This window comes from Nestor notabilis, unplaced genomic scaffold (genome assembly GCF_000696875.1).
Source record: "Nestor notabilis isolate BGI_N333 unplaced genomic scaffold, ASM69687v1 scaffold6063, whole genome shotgun sequence".
NCBI lineage: Eukaryota > Metazoa > Chordata > Aves > Psittaciformes > Psittacidae > Nestor > Nestor notabilis.
This window is the reverse complement of record NW_009922259.1, coordinates 11041-18450: the sequence shown is the minus strand read 5'-3', so window position 1 is coordinate 18450 and position 7410 is coordinate 11041.

Below are 7410 nucleotides of genomic sequence, written 5' to 3'. Positions count from 1 at the left end.
CTCCTGACCAGCGAGTGCGGCAGCCATTGATGCATTCCATTGCCTTCCTGCAGTGATGGGAATCTGCTCTCGCATCTCCCTCAGGGACCTTGCCCATGCCAGGGCATCCAGCAGGACCTCAGCATTGAGGGGTGCTCATGGAGCTCCATTTCTGGTCACTCTTTGGGGAGTTACACTGGTTTTGCCCATACTTAAGAATCGTTTCTTCCTGGTTTACACAGCCCGAACGGGAACTAGCAGCTGGGGTGGGAGGATGTGCGTGTGATGTTGCTGGGTTTGGTGGAATCAAAAGCTCGCAGTTTGGTGCAGATGCTCTCACCCGCGAGATGTAATGGTAGGAAATGTGGCTGGGGTTGGGTGGCCCCTAAAGAACCGATGTCCAGAGGATTATTTCTTTGCTTTTACCCCTCTGTTCCTTGCGAGAGAAGGGGTGTTGCTTCCTCTAGCTGTTGAAGTGTTAATGAGAAAAAAAAACAAATATTTTTTTAACTATTGAATTAATTTTTAAATGGCCTAAAAGAGACTTTATATCTACACCTAAATTATTCCCACCGGGTGACTGTTCATCTCAGTGCAGGGGCTCTGCAAGCACTCGGATGCTCTCCTGCATCCTGGCCAGTGGTGCTGTGGGGTCTGGCTGCATCTGCAGCACTGGGATGAACATCACTTGCAGGGAAAAACTCCTTAGTTGTTCAGAGGACAGGGTGAGGTCTGTGTCCCACCTAAGTCCTTGCAGAGGGAGAGTATTAAGTGGTACTCAGACCTTGTGCTGACCCGCAGAACAAAAGGAGAGTAAGATTCACTGCCAGTGAATAATTTGACTTTTCAGAGATACCTTTCTTCTAAAGTTTGTATTTTTGTTGTGTTTTTCATTGTTTTTTTAAACACAGAAAAAAAAATAAATCTTAACATACAGAGAAATTCTAGACCTGATTTACAATTTTGTTATATTTGGTTGCTTTAAAAATATTGTACTAATTTAAATGTTGCTGTAGATGACATTCTATTTATTTTAAGGGTAAATATCTTTTAGTCTTAATACTTCTACAGTAAGCGCTGTCTATTTACACTGTTTGTGTTCCTGTCAACACAGCTATTCCACAACTGACCGAGTGCTGCTCAGCCAGTAGTAACTTAATCAAATTGCCTTGTAAAACAAGATGTCTCCTGCAATGTATTTTTTCGAGTATTTCTTGATTCTTTTATGTCTGTGGTTAACAAACCTGTTAAATGTTTGGGTTGTTCTGTTTTGGGTTCTTGTTTTGTTCTGGTTTTGTTTTTTTTTAACAAAGAAAGCTGAATTATAACTCTTTTGTTGCTGGTCTTTGCCTCTTAAACTTTTATTTTGCAAAAGGTTGCCTTGTTTATCCCACATCTACCAGCACCTAAGCTCTGGGATCCAGGCCTTCCTGTTGCAGACAGGTCCAAGAACATAGCTGAACAATGGCAGCATCCATTCCTCTATCACCATCCTCCATTTCTTGAGTTCTAGTGACCATTCCTGGGTTTGCATGTGCTAAAACTAAGGGAATGGAAAAGTGGGTGAGCTTTGGGTGAGAGGTGGGAGCAGAAGACGGATGACCCAATTCCTGAAGTGTATCTATTTGCATGGTTATATGATGGAGGCGCTGCTCGTGCTGCTGATAGAAGCTAGCAGCCAAAAGAAATGTGTAGCAGCAGGAAGGTGTCAAACATTTTAAGGGGAAAGTGGTGCCCTGCTGCAATCCCTCTTCCACACTAGAGAAGAGAGTATTGCAGTTAGAAGGGACCTACAGTGTTCATCTAGTCCAACTGCTTGACCAGGCTGGGGCTGAGCAAGAGTTAGAGCAGAGATGCCTTGTGTGCAGGGGCCCTGGCCAGAGCCAGAGGAGGGATGCTCAGGCATGCAGAGATGTGGAGGTGTGAGGATTGCTTGAAGATAAGCCCTTCTGGGTGTGCCTGTGGCACAGCTCGGGAGCTTTCCATCCTAAAGGTAAGAATGGTGCTCAGGCTATTCTGTTGACACACACAGACATATGCCCCAAAGAGGAAGAAGCGGGCATGAAATGCTAGCAGAGCTGAGAAAGCCTGCAAAGAAAACCCGGTAGGAAAGTGAGATTCCAGTGATGCTGAATAGGTGTTATACACAAATTCCGTACTGAATTTTAGGTGCAACAGTCAATGATGTCTTGAACAATGAGAGAATTCACAAGGAGGAGGCAAGTCTTAATTTACCCTCAAGCATTGTGGCTGTTTTAACACTGGAAGAGAGAATCTGCAGTATTACATGCTCAAAACCAATGTCCTCATAAAGCCAAACCCTGCCACCGCTGTAACATATAACTTTAAATATACAGACATAAAGGAAGAAAACAGAGGTGCAGAATGCAGTTACAAGGATAATGTGTGTGACAAGGAGCACAGAGGCTCGCCAGTACAGCATTAGAGACTCTTAGCGGAGGAATTAGAGTAATCTAAAAAAAACATCTCTCAGCCAGCGTGGCTGAGCAGCAGAATAGCCTGTGCCATTAGTGATTTAAAAGAGATCATTCAAAAAGTGACAGTTGTGGCCAAAGAAGGAAACAGGAGAGAATAAACTCTGGCAAATTAAACACAAAACCTCAATAAGTCAAGTCAACAGAACATTCACAAGTGGGATGCCGATGGCACAAGAAGAAGGCTGTGATGCCTGCAGGAAGCCTGCCAGGGACACGCAGGCCCTGTGCTGTGCTGCAAAGTGCCTTTACAGACAGATAAGGCAGCAGCACAGAAAAGAAATGAGTTACTTGCATCTGTGTTTGCTGCAGGCTCGCTTGGAGAAGTTCCCATGCTGGAGCCTTTCTTCACAACGAGCAAGCGCAAGGAGTTACTGCCAGATAATGCATCATGTCTCAGAGCAAAGCTCCAGCTGTGGGATTCAGAGGTCTTCAGGAGCTGCAAAGGGTCCTTGATCAGATCAAGTGCTACCAGCGGGTGTGTGCAGCTCACTGCACAACATGGCAGTGGTGCCTGTGGTATGGGAGGTGGCAAACGTGATGCTGGTACAGACGAAGGTCCAGATGGGTTGCGGAAGCTGTTGTAGAGGATACAGTGAGCAGAAGGATGAAGAAGAACATCCTGGGGAGAAACACACAGCTTTTGTGCAAGGTCAGCCCTCAGCAGACTCCTGAGCTTCCAGTACCTTGTATCCTTGGGTTTTCAGCAGTGTCAGGTCTTACTGAGCTTCCCACGGGGTTTGAAAGAAGGAATTAATCTTGGTGATAATTGTTTAGGGGAAAAAGAACACTGGTAAAGTATTTAATAATGGAGGGAGGTGGTCTGCAGAGCTTTCCTATGGATCTTCTCTTGGTTCAGGTCAGCACACGCAATCTGGAGAATGAGATGGACAGGGGTGGCTAAGTCTCTTGCAATCACAGAATCCCAGAACGGTTTGGGTTGGAAGGGACCTTTAAGCTCATCTAATTCCAACCCCCTGCCCCCTTCCACTAGATTGGGTTGCTCCAAGCCCTGTCCAGCCTGGCCTGGAACCAACCTTGAATCCATCCTTGTAGAACAAGCATTTTCAGGCTTATGAAATACAAAGCTAGGAAGTGGGAACAAAAGAAGAATGCCAGTGACACGATGTAATGTTGCTCCATGTGCCTGTCCTGAGCACTGAGCAGGTCTGGTCGCCCTTCCAGGGCCCAGGGCTGCGGGATAGGGGTCGGGAGAAGACTCAGACTCACTGTCAGGCGAGCACTGGGTGAGCACTCAAGCAGACATCCTGAAACAAAGGCAGGAAGTGTTCTTTCACACACAGCAGTGTTCATCATGTGCTTGGTGTCAGGGGATGTTGTCGAGACAACTTTAATGTGTGCATTAAAGTTCAAAAAGAGCTCAGATAAAAGGGTTTGTTATTAACTGCAGGAGCCCTTGTGCAGTGTCTGCCTCAAGAAGCATGATCTTTGTGAGTCTGAGGCCGGAAGGACCAATGTGAGATGGGAACACACCTCATGTTTCCTAAGTTTTCCCCATAAGATCACTACTGATGGCTGCTGGAGATACGGTCCTTTGGCCATGTATTGACTCTGGGCTCCCCTCCAGTTGCCCTTTGGTGCCACTGCAGCAGTCATGCCTTCATCTCCAGAAGATGAATGGTGATTCACAGCAGTGGAAAGGGAAGCCCCACGGTGGTAGAGGAAGCTCATGCTGAGCTTTGCCTGGGAAGGACTCTCATCATGGGAGCCACACATGGACCCAGCATGGTCCCCAGGCAGCACTGAGCTGTCAATATGCATCTCTTCAAGCTTTGGTCTTGTGGCTGCTGGGCTTTGGCCCTGATGGCTGGACGTGATGGTAGGGGGCAGGCGTGGGAATTCAGCCCTACCAGAAGACACACAGGCAGCAAGATTGATGTTTTCAACCCTCAAAAGACAAAACCATGACATTTTTCTTCCCAAACCCAGGAGCGCCTATGTGTTCAAGTGGCACAGAGAGAGGCATGGAGGTCTGCCACCAAGGAAGGGTGAGCCCTTGAAGCTGCAGGTAGAAAAGCCTCTGCAAACTGAGGGCAAGCCCAGCTAAAAGCAATAAATCTGTTGTTTATTTGAAGATTTGTGTGAAAGATAAAAGACACTAAATATGTTTGGGTTGGGAAGAAGCCACTAAGGGTGGGGTGTGACATGGGCCGGGAACTGCTTCAAGGGTGCAAAGAAGCTGCCGAGGAATTGTAGATAGAACTAATAAAGGGATCCTCTGAGGCAGACAAATTAATACACCCAGAAAGAGATACAGGTATGAGGAAATGTAATAAGAGGAGAATTGATGTTGATAAACTGCCTTGAAGCAAAATATACCCAACAAAATTGCCCCCTTAGTATTGGAAGTCTTTATTTTAAAAAAGGAGCTGATAATACTTCACCTGCTGTGCAAAAGCTGTGAAATAAAGGTGTCTCTTCAGAATGTGATAGTCCATCCTCATTGTGCAGGAGACCTATTTAAGGCATCAGAGCTCAGCAGCACAGGATTTATAAAGAGTGAATGTTGTACATCATCTTGAACAAAAGCATGGTGCCCTGATTACCAGACCTTGAAATATAACAGGGGGATTCTTGTACAGATATCTGTAAGGTTTTTTCCCCTGCATGTTTACTGAATATGTAAGTTTTGTGCCTATCTCAGGCTGCCATCCCCTGCCCTGTGCATGGATGGCACAGGAGATGGTGGTGATTAAAAGCTCTATCTCAATCAGGCGGTGCAAGAAGTGCCAGTGACTCCCCTTCTCTTCATCTAAACTGCACAACGCAAAAGATAAATCCACATTCGAGTCCTTACCTCAAATTAGAGAGCAGGGAAGTAAGAAATGACAATTCCACTTCCCTGAGCCTCTCTTTCCTAATATAACTTGTCCTTCAGACACCGTCCTTCTGAGGTCACCGTGCTCGCGTGAAGACTTCTGCCAGCACCTTGTCCCTGAAAGTCAGCTCAGTCAAAGTTTGCTGGAGCAGAAAATGTACCTGTTGACTTAGTTGAATTAAATACACACCCCGGAGAGCTTGTCCCGGATCTGGGTTAGCTGGAAGCACTTTCAGCACCATCCAATTACCCACCATGGGCAACAGGAGCAATGGCAGTGGCGTTGGCCAGCAAAGAGCTGAGCAGCAGCCCAGTTTGGATGGAGCTGGGGAGGTGCTGAGCAGGGGAAGGATGGGGTGAGAGACAGTGCCTCAGACAGCGGAAACAGGCAGAATGACACATTATGTGAGAAAAATAATTCTCTTTTTGTATTAAGAGCTCTTTTCAACACCTCCTTTTGGAACCGATTCCCTGCCTGGCCTTTGCAGCCAGGGCAATAAGCAATGAAATGATCCAGCTTGAGGATCCTGTCCTGCTCTCCCAGCTTCTCCTTGGGCTGTCATCACTTGTCACCGTGTCCTTCAGAGCTAGACAGTGGCAGGGACATGCATGGGTTACAAAGCAGCCTTGGTGGGTCAGGATGCGTTTGACTGTTGCTGCCTCTGAGCAGACCAGTAGAAGGTCTTTATATGTGCTCTGTCTATACGTTGTGCCAGGCTCTTTGCACAGTTCAAAGCAGGCTTTGAGCAGGGAATCATCAAAGATCTCTCCAGACTTCTGAAAACGAGGTACCGCCTGTAACGGCATCAAGTTATGAATCTCGTGGCCTCCAGAGCAGCCAACAGTATTATCACAAAAACGAGTAACAAAAATAAAAGGCACAGAGCAATATGCACAATAAGTGCCATAAGCAAATTAGAAGGATGTGGCAATACGCCTGTACAAACCCTAGAGTGTAACTACATGATGGGAACATGAGTGTGTTCTCCACTTTGGACCAGTTTTCTGGCTGGTTTGGTCAATGTCTCCAGGAGCCTGGCTCCAGATTTCTGTGAGGTCATTTCTGCTCTAACTTGCCCAGGAAAAGCACAGGCTCCCCCCTCTCCCCATGCAGCTCCTTGCCTTGTGTAACCACTGCGTGCTGAGAGCTTGTCCCTCTTAGCCTTTGGCTTTGCAGAGCTCATAAATCAGGTCTGGGCATCTCAGGTATGCAGGAGATTTTGTGGTGTAACGAGCTGCGGGGAGGTGCTGGTGCATGTTCTACCTGAGAGCAGCTTTCTTGCAGAAAGACACTGGATCAGTTAAAAGGAAAAAACCCAAGTGTCTGGAGAGGATGTGTTTGCTGTGCCAGGACAAGGATGGGTGGTGAAGCTCCTGCTCAGTCAATAGGGACTAAAGCCCTGCAAGTCTATATGCAATAAAGAACAGGCAAGACACATTTGGGCCTGCAAGGACTTGAAATGAGGTTGCTGCTGGCCCTGGCTTTCAGTAAACGAAAGTCAGCAGAACAATTGCACATGGATAGTAAAAACAACAGTACGTGTAGTCTTTCTACATTGAGTCTTGAGAAAAACAAGCCAAATGCTTTGGGGTTGCATCAACAGCAGTTAGAGAAGCAGTTGTGTGGCCACAGGGAGATCTGGCCAGCCAAGGACATGCAAGGAGATTGCAGGCATTACTGCAGGAACTGAAAAGGATGCCCAGACTTGGCAGTCTATGGCCCCTCTGCCAGTGAAAGCTGCCTGCAAGTCACCGGGATGTGGGCACTGCTGGGGCAGAGCTGGCTGGATCAAGGGAAAAGCCACCATACACCACAGGCACCCAAAGGGAACATACTTAAGCTGCCCAACATGCTGGGCATCACCACACTTTCACTGTTTCTCTATTTCTTGTATGTTTGAAGTCTCAAGTCTTTAAAAGATGCCCAAGATGTCCCAATGAACTGCAAGTATTGCAGGGCTGGGAACGCTGATGGCAGGCTGAGCTCCCTGCTGTGAACTGCAGCCTCCTAATGCTGCTCTTGCTGCCTATCCATCCATCTGCAGCTTTGCTCCTGCTAAATGCTATCAAGCCATTTGCCAATATTGTGTTTGCGTT